Below are 21,710 nucleotides of genomic sequence, written 5' to 3'. Positions count from 1 at the left end.
TCAAAGGACATGAGTTTGAGCAAACTCTGGGAGATAGCAAGGGACAGGGAAGCCTGGCGTGCTGCAGTCCATAGGATAGTAACGAGTCAGATATAACTTAGTGACTGAACAACAAACAGCAACTAAAGGTATCCTGAGACTTCAGAAGGGATTCCCAACGAAAGTGTGAAAACTGCTTTTGGGGAGCTTTCTAGGCAAGGGTGTGAAAACAATCTTGGGGAGAAGTTTGAAGTTCAGTCATTCCACAAGGGGTTGGAGGGCAGAATAGAATAATTCCCTGGTCCCAGGACTCTGTTGCTGATCTGTGTGAAATGACTATTTATGGGCCGAATTTCGGTTTCCGTTTTTAGTTCAGCTGGCTCCCAAGTTGAGGTCACTAACCCATTGTTTAAAGTGTATTCCATAGTGGCAGCTTGTCTGCTCTGAGCAATAATCTAAGATAATCAATTTCTAAAAATAAACCTGCAAGCCCAACCGCTTTGGGCATTTTTAGACGAGGGCAGGTTTTCCTATGGAAAATTTGGCGAGCTGGGTATTTCTGTAGGCCTGCACTTGACGGTAATCATCCCCATACCGACAACCATCCGTGTCAGCCTGTTTATTCGCTGCCATGTTATTCAGGGGAAACGATGATAAATGGGCAGAGCCGATTTGTCTGAGGAGACTAGAAGAGAAATGTGACAGAGGCATAGATCTTAAAGATGGAGTCACGACATTGCGAGCAAGCCTCTTATTTACGAAGCCAGAGAGGGTCTGTCTTCACAATATGGGCCGGAGGGAACATTAAAGAACTGCTGAAGAAAAAAAAAAAAATCTTATTTCTGGGGCTTCCCTGGTGGCCTAGTGGTTAGGAATCCGCCTGCTACTGCAGGGGACGTGGGTCTGATCGCAGGTCAGGGAAGATTGCACATGCTATGTAGCAACAATGGGCCTGCACTCCAGTGAGCCTGCACGCTACAGCCTGGGACCTGCAACTACTGAGCCCTAGCACCTGGAACCGGTACTCTGCAATGCAGACAAGCCATCGCAATGAGAAGCTCGCACACCACAGCTCGAGAGGAGCTCCCACTCGCTCCAACTAGAGAAAGCCCGTGCATGGCCGCGAAGACCCAGTGCAGCCAAAAATACAATAAATAAAATTAAAAAAAGAAAACTCTTATTTGGTATCACTACCCACAGTGGGACAAAATGCTGCAGACACAGCTTTTTCTAAAAAATTATTTAATTGGAGGCTGATTATTTTACAATATTGTAGTGGTTTTTGCCATACATTGACATGAATCAGCCACGGGTAGACATGTGTTCCCCATCCTGAACCCCCATCCCACAGCTTTACTTCTGGCATTGCTGTCAAATTTGACATTTCTGCCGAAAAAAAAAAAAATAAGAAGAATAATAAGTGGGTTCCCTGAAGCTAACCAGAAGAAAGCTTCAGGCCAGTTCCAATTGAGAGCAGTCTGCCCAACAACTGGCCTGTACTTTTGGAAAATGCCAGTGTCATTTAAGACAGAGAAAATAGACCTGGAAAGTAAATGCAATATGGATCAGAGGAGAAGCTTTCCGTAAAAATCTGATTGGGAAATTTGGCAAAATCTGAATGGGGCAATAGTAATGTATCAGTATTAAATTTCTTCAGTTTAATAATCATGTTGTTCTTAGGAAGGGGCTTCCCTCATAGCTCATTTGGTAAAGAACCTGCCTGCGATGCAGGAGACCCCGGTTCGATTCCTGGGTGGGGAAGATCCCCTGGAGAAGGGATAGGCTACCTGCTCCAGTATTCTTGGGTTTCCCTAGTGGTTCAGATGGTAAAGAATCTTCCCGCAATGCGGGAGACCTGGGTTCGATCCTTGGGTTGGGAAGATCCCTTGGAGAAGGGAAAGGCTACCCATTCCACTATTCTGGCCTGGAGAATCCCATGCCCATGGGGTTGCAAGTATTTAGGGTTAAAGGGTAAGGTGTCAACAGTTCACTTACAAAGGAGTGGTTCAGAAAACATTCACACAGATAATATGTGAATGAAAATTTTAGCTGGTAAATTTGCTGAGGACACGTGAAATGCTTTCTAGGCTTCTTGTGATTCTTCTATAAATTTCAAACTTTTCCAGGAAAAAAAGTTAATAATTCTTTAGCAAAAATTGTTGCTGTTTCAAAAGGTTACCGCAACATAAATAACTAAAAAATCCTTTAACCCCTCCAGTCTGATGTGTTAATAGTATTAGTGTTGGTTAGTGAGTCTGACTCTTGGCGACCCCATGGACCGTATCCCGCCAGGCTCCTCTGCCCATGGGATTCTCCAGGCCAGAATACTGGAGTGGGTAGCCTTTCCCTTCTCCAGGGGATCTTCCCGACCGAGAGATCAAACCCAGGTCTCCTGCATTGCAGGAAGTTTCTTTACCATGTGAGCCACCAGGAAAGCCTATATGTAGGGTGAACTTTAATTCTACTGGTATGAATTCATTGGTAAAAATGAAGTTACACAGTATTTCTTAACCTAATAAATAATCATTTAACTGTAGCTAATTGTTCAAATGTATCCACCCTTATGAAGTATTTTGTTTAGGGACTTCCCTGGTGGTCCAGTGGTTAAGACTTCAGCTTCCAATGTAGCAGGGGGCAAGATCAATCCCTGGTCAAGGGGCTAAGATTCCCACATCCTGCGGGGCCAAAATGCCAAAACCTAAAAAGAACAGAAACAATATTATAACAGATTCAATAAAGACTTCTAAAAAAAAGAGAAATATTTGGGTTTGATTTATCCAATGACAATACTGATTTTAAATTTAAAAATCAAGCAGTTAAATAATTAATTGCCTCGTACTAATTTTTTTAAAAAAAGTCAATTCCATGTTCAAACAAAGGAAGAAGCTTAGCGGTGGGTTGGTTAATGTTTGACTAAAGTAACTATTTGACTAAAGGTCGTTGTTTGACTGAAGTAATTAACTATTAGCCAATTTAGTGATTTGTAAGCACTAGTGGTAAGGAGCCTGCTTGCCAATGCAGGAGACATAAGAGATAAGGGTTCGATCCGTGGGTCGGGAAGATGCCCTGGAGGAGGGCATGGCAACCCACTCCAGTGTTCTTGCCTGGAGAATCCCATGGGCAGAGGAACCTGGCGGGCTACAGTCCATGGGGTGGCATAGAGTCAGACACGACTGGACAACTAATACTCCTTGGTGTTCTCTGGCTGTTGAGAAACAATTTCATAGAATTACCAGTGTCGAACAAGGCCAATCTAAAACCACAATGGTCAAGGAAAAACAGAAAAACAAAACCAAGACCATTCCATCGTCAAGTCAGAACACGAACAAAAACACAGACATTCTCCAAACCACCAAATGCCCAAACGTGCCCCTTTTCCTGGTTAATATGAATGATTGCCAATTACAGCTTCACTGTCATTTCCTGCCTTTCTAGAAGACTTCATGAAAATGCTCAGTGATCGTTACCTCTGCCTTCTTATAGCATCCAGTTCAAACCCAAGCCCCACATTCTCGAGTCCTTCCCGCAAATCACCTAAACGCAAGCCCGTATTGTGTAGTAACTTCTCAGGGAGACGCCCTTGAGTTCCCAAGACGGCTGGTCTCCCTGGCTGCAGTGAATCAGTAAAGCCAACCGCAGTTATCTGCAATTGTTTGCTCGTCTCGTCTTTGACTGGAAGATGTTTATATTATCACGATTCTCTAATGCTCTGCAATACTTTCTTAGAGGACTTTCAGTTTAGTTCAGTTGCTCAGTCATGCCCGACTCTTTGCGACCCCATGGACTGCAGCACGCCAGGCCTCCCTGTCCATCACCAACTCCTGGAGTCTACTCAAACACATGTCCATCAAGTCGGTGAAGCCATCCAACCATCTCATCCTCTGTCGTCCCCTTCTCTTGCCTTCAATCTTTCCCAGCATCAGGGTCTTTGGGGAAAATAAAACAAAAAGGTCCTTTTTCAATCACTGTGTGCCAGGGTGATTTTTAAGGCAATGCCCTCTGACTACTGAGAATCCAAAAAACAAACGTCGTTGGCCATTGGCTTGTCACTGTGACAAGTTTGGGCGTTTGGGCATAGACAGTTTGGGCGTTTCTGACCTATCTCTATTTATATTTCAGGTAGTTGTAGGAAAGTAAAAGATTTATGGGCTCTTTATTATTTGTTATTTCCATTGTTTTTGCTTTTTTATTATTTCCCTTATTTTGGCCAATAAGTCATGGTAGAAATTAGATATCTAAGAAGCAAATTTTTCTTTTCTTTTTTAAAAAATGTGTTTATATTAATTGGAGGATAATTACAGTATTTTGATGGCCTCTGCCATACATCAGCATGAATTGGTCATAGGCAGACACATGTCTCCTCCCTCCTGAATCTCCATCCCCACCCCACCTCTCCACATTGTCACAGAGTACCGGCTTTGGTTTCCCTGCATCATACATCAGACTCCCACTGGCTATCTATTTTACATTTGGTAATGCATTTTTTTGTTCAGTCGCTCGGTTGTGTCTGACTCTTTGTGACCCCATAGACTGCAGCACTCCAGGTTCCCTGTCCATCACCAACTCCCGGAGCTCGCTCAAAGCCTTGTCTATAGAGTCGGTGATGCCATCCAACCATCTCGTCCTCTGTCATCCCCTTCTCCTCCCGCCCTCAATCTTTCCCCGCATCAGGGTCTTTTCTAATGGTATATATGTTTCAATGCTATTCTCTGAAATCATCCCACCCTCTCCTTCTCCCACTGAGTTCAAAAGTCATTTCTTTTTGTCTGTGTCGCCTATGCTGCCCCGCACGGAGGGTGGGATGCATCAGTGGCATCTTTCTAGATTCCATATATATGCGTTAATATACAGCGTTTGTCTTTCTCTTTCTGACTTACTTCACTCTGCATAACAGGCTCTAGATTCATCCACCTCATTAGAACTGAAGCAAACGTGTTGCTTGTTATAGCTGAGTAAAATTCCATTGGCTATGTGTTCCATAACTTCCTTATCCATTCATCTGCTGATGGACTTGTAGCTTGCTTCCATATTCTAGCTATTGTAAACAGCGCTGCAGTGAATATTTGGGTACCTGTGTCTTTTCAATTATGGAAGAAACAAGTTTTAATTGGAGTGTTATTTTGAGTGTTTTTTTTTTTTTTTTAAAAAAGAATTTTATTAAAAAAGCACAAATGCAAAGAAATGAACAGAGGAAAATTTATGCGTCGAACCTGGACTGGTCACTTATGATAATATACATGCTACAATTCCATTCTCTCCAATCATTCCACCTTCACCCTCTCCCACAGAGTCCCAAAGACTGTTCTAAATGCCTATGTCTCTTTTGCAGTCTCTTATACAGGGTTCAGGTTACCATTTTTCTAAATTCCATATATATGCGTTAATATACGGTATTGATGTTCTGCTTTCTGGCTTACTTCACTCTGTATAATTGGCTCCAATTTCATCCACCTCATTAAAACTGATTCAAATGCATTCTTTCTGATGGCTGAGAAATACTCCATTGTGTATATGTACCAAAGCTTTCTTATCCATTCATCTGCAGATGGACATCTAGGTTGCTTCCATGTCCTGGCTATTATAAACAGTGCTGCAATGAACACTGGAGTACATGTGTCTCTTTCAATTCTGGTTTCCTCGGTGTGTATGCCCAGGAGTGCGATCGCTGGATCATATGGCAGTTCTATTTCCAGTTTTCTGAGGAATCTCCACACTGTTCTCCATAGTGGCTGTACTAGTTTGCATTCCCACCAACAGTGTAAGAGGGTTCCCTTCTCTCCACACCTTCTCCAGCACTTATTGCATGTAGACTTTTGGATAGCAGCCATTCTGACTGGTGTGAAATGGTATCTCATTGTGGTTTTGATTTGCATTTCTCTGATGATGAGGGATGTTGAGCATTTTTTCATGTGTTTATTAGCCATCTTTATGTCTTCTTTGGAGAAATGTCTGTTTAGTTCTTTGGCCCATTTTTTGATTGGGTCACTTAGTTTTCTGGAATTAAGCTGCAGGAGCTGCTTGTATAATTTGGAGATTAATCCTTTATCAGTTGCTTCATTTGCTATTATTGTCTCCCATTCTGAAGGTTGTCTTCTCACCTTGCTTAGAGTTTCCTTTGCTGTGCAGAAGCTTTTGATTTTAATTAGGTCCCATTTGTTTATTTTTGCTTTTATTTCCAATATTCTGGGAGGTGGGTCTTGGAGGATCCTGCTGTGATTTATGTCGGAGAGTGTTTTGCCTACGTTCTCCTCTAGGAGTTTTATAGTTTCTGGTCTTACATTTAGCTCTCTAATCCATTTTGAGTTTATTTTGGTGTATGGTGTTAGGAAGTGTTCTAGTTTCATTCTTTTACAAGTGGCTGACCAGTTTTCCCAGCACCACTTGTTAAAGAGACTGTCTTTTCTCCATTTTATATTCTTGCCTCCTTTGTCGAAGATAAGGTGTCCATAAGAGCGTGGGTTTATCTCTGGGCTTTCTATTTTGTTCCATTGATCTATATTTCTGTCTTTATGCCAGTACCATACTGTCTTGATGACTGTGGCTTTGTAATAGAGCCTGAAGTCTGGCAGGTTAATAACCCCAGTTCCATTCTTCTTCCTCAAGATTGCTTTGGCTATTCGAGGTTTTTTGTATTTCCATACAAATTGTGAGATTATTTGTTCTAGTTCTGTGAAAAATATTGTTGGTAGCTTGATAGGGATTGCATTGAATGTATAAATTACTTTGGGTAGTATACTCATTTTTACAATATTTATTCTTCCAATCCACGAACACGGTATATTTCTCCATCTATTCATGTCCTCTTTGATTACTTTCACTAGTGTTTTATAGTTTTCTATGTACAAGTCTTTTGTTTCCTTAGGTAGATATATTCCTAAGTATTTAATTGTTTTCATTGCAACAGTGAATGGAATAGTTTCCTTAATTTCTCTTTCTATTTTCTCATTATTAGTGTATAGGAATGCAAGGGATTTCTGTGTGTTGATTTTATATCCTGCAACTTTGCTGTAATCATTGATTAGCTCTAGTAGTTTTCTGGTAGAGTCTTTAGGGTTTTCTGTGTAGAGGATCATGTCATCAGCGAACAGTGAAAGCTTTACTTCTTCTTTTCCAATTTGTATTCCTTTTATGTCTTTTTCTGCTCTGATTGCTGTGGCCAAAACTTCCAGAACTATGTTGAATAGTAGTGGTGAGAGTGGGCACCCTTGTCTTGTTCCTGACTTTAGGGAAATGCTTTCAGTTTTTCACCATTGAGGATAATGTTTGCTGTGGGTTTGTCATATATAGCTTTTATTATGTTGAGGTATGTCCCTTCAATTCCCACTTTCTGGAGAGTTTTTATCAAAAATGGATGTTGAATTTTGTCGAAGGCTTTCTCTGCATCTATTGAGATAATCATATGATTTTTATTTTTCAGTTTGTTAATGTGGTGTATTACGTTGATTGATTTGCGTATATTGAAGAATCCTTGCATTCCTGGGATAAAGCCCACTTGGTCATGATGTATGATCTTCTTAATGTGTTGTTGGATTCTGATTGCTAGAATTTTGTTAAGGATTTTTGCATCTATGTTCATCAGTGATATTGGCCTATAGTTTTCTTTTTTTGTGGGGTCTTTACCAGGTTTTAGGATTAGGGTGATGGTGGCCTCATAGAATGAGTTTGGAAGTTTCCCTTCCTCAGCTATTTTCTGGAAGAGTTTGAGTAGAATAGGTGTTAGCTCTTCTCTAAATTTTTGGTAGAATTCAGCTGTGAAGCCGTCTGGACCTGGGCTTTTGTTTGCTGGGAGATTTTTGATTACAGTTTCAATTTCCGTGCTTGTGATGGGTTTGTTCAGATTTTCTATTTCTTCCTGGTTCAGTTTTGGAAAGTTGTACTTTTCTAGGAATTTGTCCATTTCTTCCAGGTTATTCATTTTATTGCCATATAATTGCTGATAGTATTCTCTAATAATCCTTTGTATTTCTGTGTTGTCAGTTGTGATCTCTCCATTTTCATTTCTAATTTTATTGATTTGGTTCTTCTCCCTTTGTTTCTTGATGAGTCTGGCTAGTGGTTTGTCAATTTTATTCACCTTCTCAAAGAACCAGCTTTTGGCTTTGTTGATTTTTGCTATGGTCTCTTTTGTTTCTTTTGCATTTATCTCTGCCCTAATTTTTATGATTTCTTTCCTTCTACTGACCCTGGGGTTCTTCATTTCTTCCTTTTCTAGTTGCTTTAGATGTAGAGTTAGGTTATTTAGTTGACTTTTTTCTTGTTTCTTGAGGTGTGCCTGTATTGTTATGAACTTCCCCCTTAGCACTGCTTTTACAGTGTCCCAGAGGTTTTGGGTTGTTGTGTTTTCATTTTCATTCATTTCTATGCATATTTTGATTTCTCTTTTGATTTCTTCTATGATTAGTTCATTATTCAGCAGCGTGTTGTTCAGTCTCCATATGTTGGCACTTTTAACAGTTATTCTCCTGTAATTGAGATCTAATCTTACTGCATTGTGGTCAGAAAAGATGCTTGGAATGATTTCAATTTTTTTGAATTTACCAAGGCTAGATTTATGTCCCAGGATGTGATCTATCCTGGAAAAGGTTCCGTGTGCGCTTGAGAAAAAGGTGAAATTCATTGTTTTGGGGTGAAATGTCCTATAGATATCTATTAGGTCTAACTCTTCTATTATATCATTTAAAGATTGTGTTTCCTTGTTAATTTTCTGTTTAGTTGATCTATATTTTGAGTGTTATAAAAATAAATGTCAAAGATAATTAAAAAGTCGTAATTACTTGCTGACATTCTGCTAGGTGCTCAGTTTGCAAATAAATAAAGCATCTTTGTGCTGTTTACGAAAGTAGAGAAACACTAAGAAAACATAGCAGAAATAACATTCGAAGTTTATCTGTGAAGGAGAATAAATCAGAAGTTGGTTGACATGAAAACATCGTGATAAAAATGCAAACAAGGAAATCTGAGGAAATAGGAGAATGTTTTGAAATGATGACCGTGTAATGCTCTGAACTAATCGTTTATGCTCAGCATCTTAGAACAACTGCTTATGTTAAAAAATACCCTGCTGGGGACTTGCTGGCAGTCCAGTGGTTTAGACTCTGTACTTCCATGGCAGGGAGCATGGGTTTGATCTGTCTTCATGGAACTAAGATTCCCACGTGCCTCGAGGCCAAAAAAAAAAAAAAAGAGATGAATATCCTGCTTATTCTATGTAGTTGAAAAAATAATAAAGCTGCAACTGATGACAGTTTATTGCTTTAAAATTTTATTGAACCATAGTCGATTCGTAATGTATCAGTTTCTGCTGTACAGTAGTGATTTGGTTATACAAGGAAATGGCAACCCACTCCGGAGTATTCCTGCCTGGAGAATCCCATGGACAGAGGAGCCTGGTGAGTCTGCAGTCCATGGGGTCGCAAAGAGTCGGACCCAACTGATCAACGAACACTTTCGCTTTGATCAAATACATTTGTATATTGAATATACACTGTACAGCTCCCTGTGCTATATGGAAGAGTTTGCATGTGCTAACCGCAAACTCCCGGCCGTTTCCTTCCTCACCGCGTTCCCTTCGGGCAACCACAAGTCCCTTCTCTACACTTGATGATATTTTAGAATGGAAAGCAAGCAGCCTAAGCATGCTGTCTCGTTGCCTGGAGAGTGTAAACCCAGATGTGGAGAAATCTGCTAGAGGACACACCTGATTCTGATGTGTTGATTGTTCCACCTTGCTGGCTTGCAGAAATTTAAGAGAAAGGTATCTTTCACCCATTCACCTGGACCTTTTTTTCCCTTACATTGTCTGAATATATCAAAACTTTGGATGTATTATTGTCTTTGACTCTGTGAGTAGACCGTCTACAGCAGAGTTTCTCAGCGTTGGCTTTGCTGACGTTTTGGGCGGGCTCATCCTTTGCTGGGGAGGGCGTCATCCCTCGTGCTGTGGGATGTCTCGTAGCATTCTTGGTCTCTACCGTCAGCTCATCTCCCACACCTCATCCCAGGGTGACAACCAGCACTGTCTTCAGACCTGGCCAGATGTCCCATGGGGCAGGGAGAGGAACCCTCCCCAAGCTGGTAGAACATGCCCACCCCAAACAACTCAGTGCAGTGATGAGCTTTCGGAGTCCCCAAAGGCTTGCAGAAGGAGAGGCAATTCTCCCTGCCGGGGTGGCGGGTGGGTCTTCGCAGCTTTGCCTTAGATTTGTTCTTGTAAAGGGGTCTTCCCTGGTCTCATTCTTCTCAATGCTCCTTTCCATCTTGGAGGTTGCTGTGGAAGAACCTGCTCGTTAGACGGTGCTGGACAGGGAGGCCTGGCATGCTGGGGTCCATGGGGCCGCAGGGAGTCAGACACGACTTGGCGATGGGACAACGGTGACAAAAAAGTTGGGACAGGATGGCACCTACATGACATGGCAGAATCAGGACTCGGGGAGCTGAGCACCGTCATCAAGACAGTATGGTCTTGTCAAAGTAGTATGTATGGGATGGGTGAACAGCCAGATCCCAGCGTTCAGCACAGGGAAATACATTCAGCATCCGGTGATAAGCCATAATGGAAAAGAACATGAAAACGTGTCTATGTGTAACTGAATCACATTGCCTTACAGCATATATTAATACAATGGCATAAATGAACATTAAGAAGATTTAAAAGAGAGGGAGAAAGAGAATCAAGCAGCCTACAGCAGGCCTGCTGAAGTGGAAATTCAGTCCTGGCCGCTAAAGAGATCTCGGCACGTTCCCCAACTCCGTTGTCAGTCTCCGCCTCTGTACAGATCATGATATGAGCACCTCCCTCTTGGGGTGGTGGGAAAGATCAAGGGACTGAATATTTGTGAAAGGCTCACAGTCTGGCCCGTTAAAAGTTGCTCTGTGGGACTACTTGTGAAGTTCTGCAAAATCCTCACATAACTGGCAAAAATCAGACAGAACGTGAGTCGGGGATGCCACGTCTGCTGTTGGGTCTGAAAACTAAGAATGTGTTTAGGGAGCGTTCGTTTGATAGGGAAGTTGGTGGGAGAAGGCTGTGAGGATTTAGCTGTGGCTGAAACCTGATTAATGCAGGCGGTCACGTGGGCAGATCCAAAAAATTGTGGTCCACTTTCTTTGTTCATGTCAGGTCAATCTTGCAGGGGTCTGGAATCAACTTTAAAGTGAGACAGCGCCAGTCTAAGAAATGTTGGGATGAGGAGGGTGGTGGTGGTGGATGTTTCTGGAAGGAAAACGGGCATCACATCCTCTGGAGAAGAGCTGAATGTACTGGGGCGTTTTGTCTGAAGAACGTCTAGTGGGACCATGGTCTTAAGACACTGTCCTTGATCTCAAGGCTGGCATTTGGCTGTGAGAAGTGAAGCGTTCCTTCAGCCTGGTGGCGATAGTGGTGAAGAACTCACCTGCCAACGCAGGAGACACAAGAGACGCAGGTTCGATCCCTGGGTCGGGAAGATCCCCTGGAGGAGGGCATGGCAACCCACTCCAGGATTCTTGCCTGAGGAAATCCCATGGACAGAACAGCCTGGTGGGCTAAAGTCCACGGGGTTGCAAGGAGTCGGACACGACTGAGCGACTTTCACTCATTCACTCAGAAGTATTTAACAACGGTTCAGTACTTTCATATTGCTATGCAATTCTCACCATGATTCATCTCCCGAGTTTTTCACCTTCCTAAACTGAAGCTTTAAACACTGGCTACCCATTCCAACACTTTGGCCACCTCATGGAAGAGTTCACTCACTGGAAGAGACTCTGATGCTGGGAGGGATTGGGGGCAGGAGGAGACGGGGACGACAGAGGATGAGATGGCTGGATGGCATCACCAACTCGATGGACGTGACGTTGAGTGAACTCTGGGAGTTGGTGATGGACAGGGAGGCCTGGCGTGCTGTGATTCATGGGGTTGCAAAGAGTCAGACACGACTGAACGACTGAACTGAACTGATCCATTCCCCCTCCCTACCCCCTCACCCCTTCGTTCCTGGCATCTACCGGTGTACTTTGAGACTATGAATTTGACTAATCTAGGTACCTCGTCTAAGTGGAATCAAACAGTATTTGCCTGCACCTACTGGATACTGCTTCAGCTGATGTTGAAGCTGAAATTCCAGTCCTTTGGCCACCTGATGCGAAGAGCTGACTCATTGAAAAAGACCCTGATGCTGGGAAAGATTGAAGGCGGCAGGAGAAGGGGACGGCAGAGGATGACATGGTTGGATGGCATCACCGACTCTATGGACATGGATTTGGGTGGACTCTGGGAGTTGGTGATGGACAGGAAGGCCTGGCGTGCTGTGGTTCGTGGGGTTGCAAAGAGTCGGACACGACTGAGCAATTGAAATGAATGAATGACTGTATACTGTAATGCATTTTGTATGTCTGTGTGTGTTTTGTAATGCATTTTTAAGGTTAACAATATCTCCTATGAACAGATTGTATCTTTTTTTCCCCCGGGCTATCCAGGGGGTTCTCGTTAGTTCACTATTTTATACATAGTAGTGAATATATGTCAGTCCCAGCCCCCTCTTTTATCCCACCTCCCTGACCTTTCTTTTGGCCCATTCATTGGTTCTATGTCCGTGTCTATATTTCTGCTTTGCAAAACAGATTAATCTGTACGGTTTTTCTAGATTCCACATAGAAGCGTGACTACATAAGACTTGTTTTTTCTCTCTCTGACTGACTTCATTCTGTATGACAATCTACATAGATGCCAGTTTTTTAATTTAAATTTATTTTCAATTGGAGGATAATTGCTTTATAATACGTTGTTGGTTTCTGCCATACATTGTCGTGAATAGCCACAGGTGTACGTATGTCTTCTCCACCTTGAACCTCCCTCCCACCTCCTGCCCCATCCCAGCCCTCTACTTTGTTACAAAGCCCTGACTTGACTTCCCCGAGTCATACAGCAAATTCCCACTGGCTGTCTAATTTCTTGCCTGGAGAATCCCATGGACGGAGAAGCCTAGTAGGCTACAGTCCACGGGGTCGCATAGAGCCGGACACGACTGAGCGACGGAACGGAAAAGGAAAATGGATGGAACGGAATGTATATGTTCAGATGGTAAAGTGCCTGCCTACAATGTGGGAGACCCGGGTTCAATTCCTGGGTCGGGAAGATCCCCTGGAGGAGGAAATGGCAACCCACTCCAGTACTCTTGCCTGGAAAATCCTACTGATGGAGGAGCCTGGTGGGCTACAGTTCATGGGGTTGCAAAGAGTCGGACCCAACTGAGCGACTTCACTTTCACTTTCAATGTATATGTTTCGATACTGCTCTCAAATTCATGCCATCCCCTCCTTCCCACAGTGTGCCCACAGGCTGTTCTATACGTCTGCATCTCCGCTGCTGCCCTACAGACAGGATCAACAGGGCCATCTTTCTAGATTTCACGCACATGCGTTAATATACGGTATGCGCTTTTCCCTTTCTGAGTTATGTCACAGATTCCTGTTTTGATGGAGATGCTGGACTGAAACCTGTAAGATATCTCCCAATACTACGATTCAGTTGATCTATAAATGCTAAATTAACAAGTAGAATTTTTAGGATATGGTCAAAATCTCAAAGAGTAATGAAATGTTTATAATGAAACAACATAGTTCCACGGTGAGTGAAAGTCAAAGTCGCTCAGTTGTGTCTGACTCTTTGCGACCCCGTGGACTATACAGTCCATGAAATTGTCCAGGCCAGAATACCGGAGTGGGTAGCCTTTCCTTTCTCCAGGGGATCTTCCCAACCCAGGGATCGAACCAGGATCTCCTGCATTTCAGGCAGATTCCTTACCAAATGAGCTGTGAGGGAAGCCCACATAGTCCATAGGATACCCGCATCCCTTCTTGTTCATAGGCCCACTTTTTATAAGACGTTTTATTTTGTATCAGGCTATAGCTGATGGACAATGCTGTGGTAGTTTCAGGGGAATATCAAAGGGACTCAGCCATCCATGTGCGTGTACCCATTCTCCCCCAAACTCCCCTCCCATCCAGGCTGCCACATGACGGGCAGAGTTCCCTGTGCTGGACAGCAGGTCCCTGCTGGTTCTCCATGTTAAATACAGCAGTGTGTCCGTGTCCATCCCAGACTCCCTAACTACCCCTTCCACCTTCCTTCCCCCTGGGAACCATAAGGTTATTACAGAGGATTGAGCAGAGTTCCCTGTGCTGTCCAGCAGGTCCTTGCGGGTTCTCCATGTTAAACACAGCAGTGTGTCCATGTCCATCCCAAACTCCCTAAGTATCCCTTCCCCCATCCTTCCCCCTGGGAACCATAAGGTTATTACAGAGGATTGAGCAGAGTTCCCTGTGCTGTCCAGCAGGTCCTTGCTGGTTCTCCATGTTAAATACAGCAGTGTGTCCATGTCCATCCCACACTCCCTAAGTATCCCTTCCCCCATCCTTCCCCCTGGGAACCATAAGGTTATTACAGAGGATTGAGCAGAGTTCCCTGTGCTGTCCAGCAGGTCCTTGCTGGTTCTCCACGTTAAATGCAGCAGTGTGTCCATGTCCATCCCACACTCCCTAAGTATCCCTTCCCCCATCCTTCCCCCTGGGAACCATAAGGTTATTACAGAATATTGAGCAGAGTTCCCTGTGCTGTCCAGCAGGTCCTTGCTGGTTCTCCACGTTAAATGCAGCAGTGTGTCCATGTCCATCCCAGACTCCCTGACTACCCCTTCCCCCTTCCTTCCCCCTGGGAACCATAAGGTTATTACAGAATATTGAGCAGAGTTCCCTGTGCTGTCCAGCAGGTCCTTGCTGGTTCTCCACGTTAAATGCAGCAGTGTGTCCATGTCCATCCCAGACTCCCTGACTACCCCTTCCCCCTTCCTTCCCCCTGGGAACCATAAGGTTATTTCAGAGGATTGAGCAGAGTTCCCTGCGCTGGACAGCAGGTCCTTGCTGGTTCTCCATGTTAAACACAGCAGTGTGTCCATGTCCATCCCAGACTCCCTGACTATCCCTTCCCCCCAATCCTTCCCTACAACAGCTGTAAGTTAGTTCCCTAAGTCTGTGAGTCTGTTTCTGTTTGCTAAGGTCACTTGTATCACTTCTTTTCAGATTCCACAATAAGGGGCTGTCATACGATATTTCTCCTTCTCCGCCTGACTTACTTAGCTCAGTATGACACTGTCCAGGTCCGTGTGTGTTGCTGCCAATCACAGACCCACTCTTTAGTCTTCTTTTCCTACTGAGTGATGACTGTGTCTGTAACACGAGTTTTACAATCCTCACTGGATATAGAGGCGGCAGACGTTCTCCACTGGGCACTTGACGTGTGACTCAATCACATCCTTACAGTCACACTCACTGCTCCCCAGCCCTCTTTCCAGCAGATTCACCGGCTCATCATGTTAGTTCTGTAGCGACTGAAACTACGTCATGTATCGCCAAAGATGCAGCGCCTTAGAGAGCTCACATTTACTGAGGATTCCTTCTGGCAGGCCCTGTTCCCATTGCCGCATGATGTCCGAAGATCCCCTGGAGAAGGGAAAGGCAACCCACTCCTGTATCCTTGCCTGGAGAATCCCATGGACAGAGAAGCCTGGTGGGCTACAGTCCATGGAGTCTCAAAAGAGTCAGACACAACTGAGCAAGCAACTAAACCACTGCCCCCGTCCACCGCACGGAATATAAATTAAAGAGAGAGGGTGTGTCTCTGAGACAGAGGGAGGGATGCTGTATCTCTGTGGTTTATAGGTTTCTGATACATATCATTCCATGATTTTGCACACTCAAATGTCAATATTCGGGAGTCACCAGCTCCTCCTCACCTTGTCCTGTGTCATAACTAATGTCAAAGAGAAGAATTCACTTTGGAATTTCAATTACCTGGAACTGAACTCAGAGTTTCCTGACTTTCATCCTCAGAGGAGTCAGTCTGACTTCCATTTGCCTGCTGTTGAGTGACCAACCTGTTTCAAGGCACCTAGGCTAGTGTCCCGGGTCTTCCCTGGTGGATCGGTGGTAAACAATTCGCTTGCCGGTACAGGGGGCGTGGGTTTGATCCCTGGGGTTGGGAAGATGCCCTGGAGAAGGGAATGGCAACCCCCTCCAGTATTCTTGCCTAGAGATTTCTACGGACAGAGGAGCCTGGTGGGCTACACACAGTCCACAGGGTTACAAAGAGTCGGACATGGCTGAGCCACTGACACCCAACCCTTTTTTCAGTTTCTTATGTTGTCATTGTGGGCTGGGGTGAGGAAATCTGCATTTATCACAAGTTCCCTGAAGATGCCGGGATGTGACTAGCAGGCCTTTGTTGTGAAGCGGAGGGCCCAGAAGGGTGTGCAAAGGTGAACGAGGAGAGCAGATTTCAGGGTTTATAACTGCAGTTACCTTGGTGCATGAGTCGGTCTCAGCAAAGGGGTCGTGCGATTCCAACCTTATTTCCCTGTGGTCCGTGCTTTGAATTTGTCAGCCCTTCTGGTGACCGCATATCTCTGGCACTGAGCAGACATCAATTCAGGGGTTGTAATCTAGTAGCAAACATGCCATGTCTCACCCAAGCGAAGGCCTCTTCCCACCCCAGCTTGGCATGGACCAGGCTCAGCCCCTGCCAGGGAGCCGTGGGTCAGGGTCCCCTTCTTACTATTCTGCTGTCTTTACCCGCCTTGCCCTCCCATGCCCGTCTGTCACTTGCCTTCCCTGACCACGTCCTATCCCGGGACTGTTCTCTCAACCGTTCAGGACCCCCCTTTTGAGCTTCGTGTCAGTCTCTCAGCCTCTTGCCTGGCTCTTTGCGACCCCATGGGCTGCAGCCTGCCAGGCTCCTCTGTCCATGGGAGTCTCCACGCAAGAATCCTGGAGTGGGTTGCCATGCCCTCCTCCAGGGGGATCTTCCCGACCCAGGTATCAAACCTGCATCTCTTTAAGTCTCCTACATTGTCAAGCAGGTTTATTTTTTTGACTTTTTGTTTTAACCGCTAGCATCTTCTGTTTGGCTTTATGCTTGCCTGCCTAGAGTTTATGTGTGTCTGTGTGTGTGTGCCTAAGTGTACGTGGGCATGCTTTTGTGAGGGTGTGTGTGAGGGACCGTGTGTGTGCATGTGAGTGTGTCTGTCTCTGCACTTCTGTGTGTGTGTGTGTTTATTCTACTGCCATGCCTGCAGACCTTCACTCACCGCCAGGGCTTGCCGCGTTTCCCTCCTTGGAGCTTCTCTGTAGCATCCTTGTCAGGACTCTCTTCAGCGCTGTGATGTACAGCTGCCCTGTCTCCTGGGTTCGCATCCCCTCTATAAATCTTGTGGGTGTCAGTCTCTGCTGAGCTGTGTGACTCAATATTGCTCCATGTGCTCTGTCTTTAGACCAGTGGTTCTTAATCAGGACGGTGCCCTGGGGACACTTGATAATGTCTGCAGAGATGCCTGGATTGTTTTAATTGGGGAAGACGCTCTTGGCATCTAGTGGGTGGAGGTCAGGGATGCCCGTAAACCTCCCACAATGGCACAGGGCAGCCCGCACCCCATAGACATCCAGCCCCAGATGTCAACAGTGCCGTGGCTCAAAAACGCCAATGTAGAGTCTTGCAGAAATCATGCATCAGTTAGTGACTTCATACCGCAAAATGGTTGTTGTCATGGATGTAATTAATCACTTATGTACCGTCAGTCTAAAAAGTTGAGGGCTCCCCTGGTAGCTCAGTGTTAAGGAATCCGCCAGCCAGTACAGGAGACGGGTTTGATTCCTGGTCTGGGAAGATTCCCACATTCAGGTTGGGCTACTAAGCCCAGCTTTTGAGCCTGTGCTCTGCAGCCTGGGAAGTGAAACTCCCGAGCCTGTGTGACCTAGGGCCGGTGCTCCACAGCAAGAGAAGCCCCCTGAGTGAGAAGCCCACACACTGCAACCAGACAGCAGCTGTCACTCTCGGCAACTAGAGAAGAGCCTGTGAGGCAGCAAAGACCCAGGACAGTCAAAAATAAATTAAAAAATAAAATTATTTATATTAAAAATTTTTTTTTAATTGAAAGATAATCGCTTTACGAAATTTTGTGGGTTTCTGCCATACATCAACAAGAATCAGACACAGGTATACCTGTGTCCCCTCCCTTCCAAACCTCCCTCCCAACTCCTTGCCCCACCCCACCCTTCAGCCTGTCCCAGAGCCCTTGTCTGAATTTCCTGAGTCATACAGCAAGTTGCCATTGGCTGTCCATTTGACATATGGTACTGTAAATTTCCATGTTACTCCCTCCATACTTCTCCCCTCTCCCTTCTCTCCTCCCCCATATCCATAGATCTGTTCTCTATGTCTGCCCTGAAAACGAATTCACCAGTGCCATCTCTTCAGTTCAGTCGCTCAGTCGTGTCCGACTCTCCGCGACCCTATGAATCACAGCACACCAGGCCTCCCTGTCCATCACCAACTCCCGGAGTTCACTCAAACTCATGTCCATCGAGTTGGTGATGCCATCCAGCCATCTCATTCTCTGTCGTCCCCTTCTCCTCCTGCCCCCAATCCCTCCCAGCATCAGGGTCTTTTCCAGTGAGTCAACTCGTCGCATGAGGTGGCCAAAGTATTGGAGTTTCAGCTTTAGCATCAGTCCTTCCAATGAACATCCAGGACTGGTCTCCTTTAGAATGGACTGGATAGCTGTGTTTAAACACATTTAAATGAACCAACCAGGACTTAGTGCTATCTCCTGCTTCTCATTTTTCTTCTCATTCTTTTCTCGCAAGTTATAAGGTGAGGCTTTTTGTGTACATTGGTATAGAAAATGCATAGTTCAATCTGTTAAATTGAATACACCACTGAAATACAGCCATGCCATCCAAGGGGAAAAAAAAATGTATTTGCAAAAAATGTATCCTTAATTCCAAATAACATTTTTGCTCATCTTTCCCCTCTATTATTGCTAATCTTTTACCCCCATTTTTGCAAAGACATCTGGATACTATCTCAGATCATTTGTCATTGGAGACTTTGACCTCTGGTTTCCTGTTTTTATTGAACTGCCAACGCATTTTTTTTTTTTATTCGGCATTACTCCACAGAGGCAAACTGAGCCATCCGTTTTGTTCTTGAGCCTCTCACTGCCCTGCAGGCTCAGGGCTCCAGGCCTTATGAGTGATGGGCAGAGTGGAGCTCTGAGAGCTTCCTTGTTGTGGTGGCTGGAAGGGAAATTCCCTTTCTGGTGTCTCCTCTTTGGAACATCTGTTTCATGTTTCTCCAGCATTCAGCGCAATCACATAATAAGATGGCAGGAGGCGGGAAAAATATGCTGCAATAAAAACGTCCTAAAAAAAAAAAAAAGACACTTGCTTTTATTTATCGCTTCGCAGAGCGTGGCCGAAGGCAGAAAGTGAAGTTAGAATTGGCGCCGATACGGAAGGTCAGAGGGGACGACAAGTGTGGCTTAGTCACCGCTGTTTGAATCTGGTGTTGTTCAAGAGGCGTTAAAAACACCAAGGGGAAGCATCCAGGCCCGAGGGTGTGTTCCTCCTTCAGGTGTGTTAATTTATTTGTGCTTCAGAGTCACGGGAGCAGAGCTGAGGCCCTGGTCTGTTGGCTCTTGTGACAGTCGTCCAGTCAATCCGGATGCGTCCACACAAGCTCATCTCCAGGAGCAGGGACTCACTCTGATAAAAAAAAAAGTCCCACCTCTAACAGGCATACATTATTATTATTTTTCCAGCTGTACTGAGATATAGCTGACATAGAACATTGAGTAAATTTAAAGTGTACAAGCTTACATGCACTTGACACATGCATATATTGCTGGGTGATTGTCGCTGTGGGTTTAGCTGACTGCCTCCATCACGTCACAAACTTACCATTCTTTTTTTGGTGGTTTCTTTTTTAAGATTGAGTCTCTTGGCAACTTTCAGGTATATAGCAGAATACTGTTAGGGGGATGGTGAAGGACAGGGAAGCCTGGCATGTTGCAGTCTATGGGGTCACAAAGAGTTGGACAAGACTGAGGGACTGAACAGCAACTGTTAATTATAAAAGAGCTTCCATCACGGCTCAAGGGGTGAAGAATCCGCCTGCAGCGCAGGAGACACAGGAGACATCGGTTCGATCCCTGGGTCGGAAAGATCCCCTGGAGGAGGGCATGGCAACCCCCTCCAGTATTCTTGCCTGAAAAATCCCATGGACAGGGAAGCCTAGTGGGCTACAGACCACAAAAGAGTCAGCCAGGATTTAGCCACCAAATAGCCAATCAACAACATGGAGAATTGCCTGCCATTACAATTCTCTCATTGGCACAGTTACAGCTTGTTGATTTTTTTTCCTGTTGCAGAGTCTTCAATGAACCTTTTTCTTTACGTTTCCTTGCATGAGTCTCTCTGCGATGCGTCCCCAGGAATCAAAGTTCTGAGCTCCGGGTGTGCACGTCTTCACGGTCACTAGACGTGGCCGGCTTTCCTGCAAACCACTTCCAGGATGTTGCCTTCCTGCCAGCGCTGCATAAAAACCTCATTCACGCATAATTGCCAAAAAGTCATGGCGACCGAGGTAGCTCTAACGGTGGCGGATGATAAATAAACCATGGTTCATTCACACAGCGCAGTAATTGTTCAGCAATCCAGGCACATGAGCTGGGAAGCCGGAAAGACATGGAGACAGCTGACATGCTACTTCTAGGTAAAAAAACAGCGTATCTGAAAAGCCTGTATGGTTCCAGCTTCTATGACATTCTGGAGAAGGCAAGACCATGGAGATAGTAAAACGGTCAGCCAGCGGTGGCGTGCATGTGCGTGCACACACACACAGACACACACACACACACACACACACACACAGAGCGGAATAGGGGGAGGTATGAATGAGAGCACAGAGGATTTTCAAGGCGGTGAAACTATTGTGTCTGATATCGGAATCGTGGCCGAATCACAGTATACGTCTGTCAGAGTGTAGAGTGTGTGCCGCAAAGCGTGAACGCTAATGCAGATTACAGAATTCCCTTCATGACAACGTATTAATATGGATTTGTGAATTGCCACAAAACTACGTTAGTAACACAACATGTTCATTGTGGAGGCATAGTTGGGACCCCTCTGTGCCTTCTGAAATGTCTCTGTTCACTGTAAAGCTGCTTTCAAAAAATCTATTAGGAAATTCCATTTCCCCCATCCTTGACAGCACTTTGCACACCAAGCATACACGTTGGCATATTCTGTGGGCATGTGATGGAATGTGACTGCTTTAACTTTTCTTTTTTAACTCATGGCTGGAGCATACCTTTTCATATCATTGGCCAGTTTTTATGGTTTGTTTTTAAATATTGATCTGCAGCAATTCTTTATATTCTCTTTTTTAAGTTTTTCTTTTTGTTTTTAGGACTGTAATACAACTGAAATTGATTTTCGTGCCTGCGGTAATGGGGGAACTAAATAGAGATCTATCGATCTACCTACACACCTACATGTCTAATGTCTTTATAGAAATGAATAGTCATTTATAAAGCTCCTGCTATACTTATTTTTAAAAAAGTAGGATCGTGGCATCCGACCCCATTACTTCCTGGCAAATAGGAGGGGAAAAGATTTCCTCTTCCTGGGCTCTAGACTGACTGCGGTTTGTGACTGCAGTCATGAAATCAGAAGGTGACTGCTTCTCGGCAGGAAAGCTATGACCAACCTAGACAGCCTGTTGAAAAGCAGAGACATTCCTCTGCCAGCAAGGATCCGTATAGTCAAGGCTGTGGTCTTCACAATAGTTGAGTAGGGTTGTGAGAGCTGGACCATAAAAAAGGCAGAACACCAAAGAACTGATGCCTTCAAACTGTGGT

This window comes from Moschus berezovskii, chromosome Y (genome assembly GCF_049115385.1).
Source record: "Moschus berezovskii isolate FMDL1 chromosome Y, NW_MosBer_1.0, whole genome shotgun sequence".
In the NCBI taxonomy this organism is placed as follows: domain Eukaryota; kingdom Metazoa; phylum Chordata; class Mammalia; order Artiodactyla; family Moschidae; genus Moschus; species Moschus berezovskii.
This window is presented reverse-complemented; position numbering follows the sequence as displayed.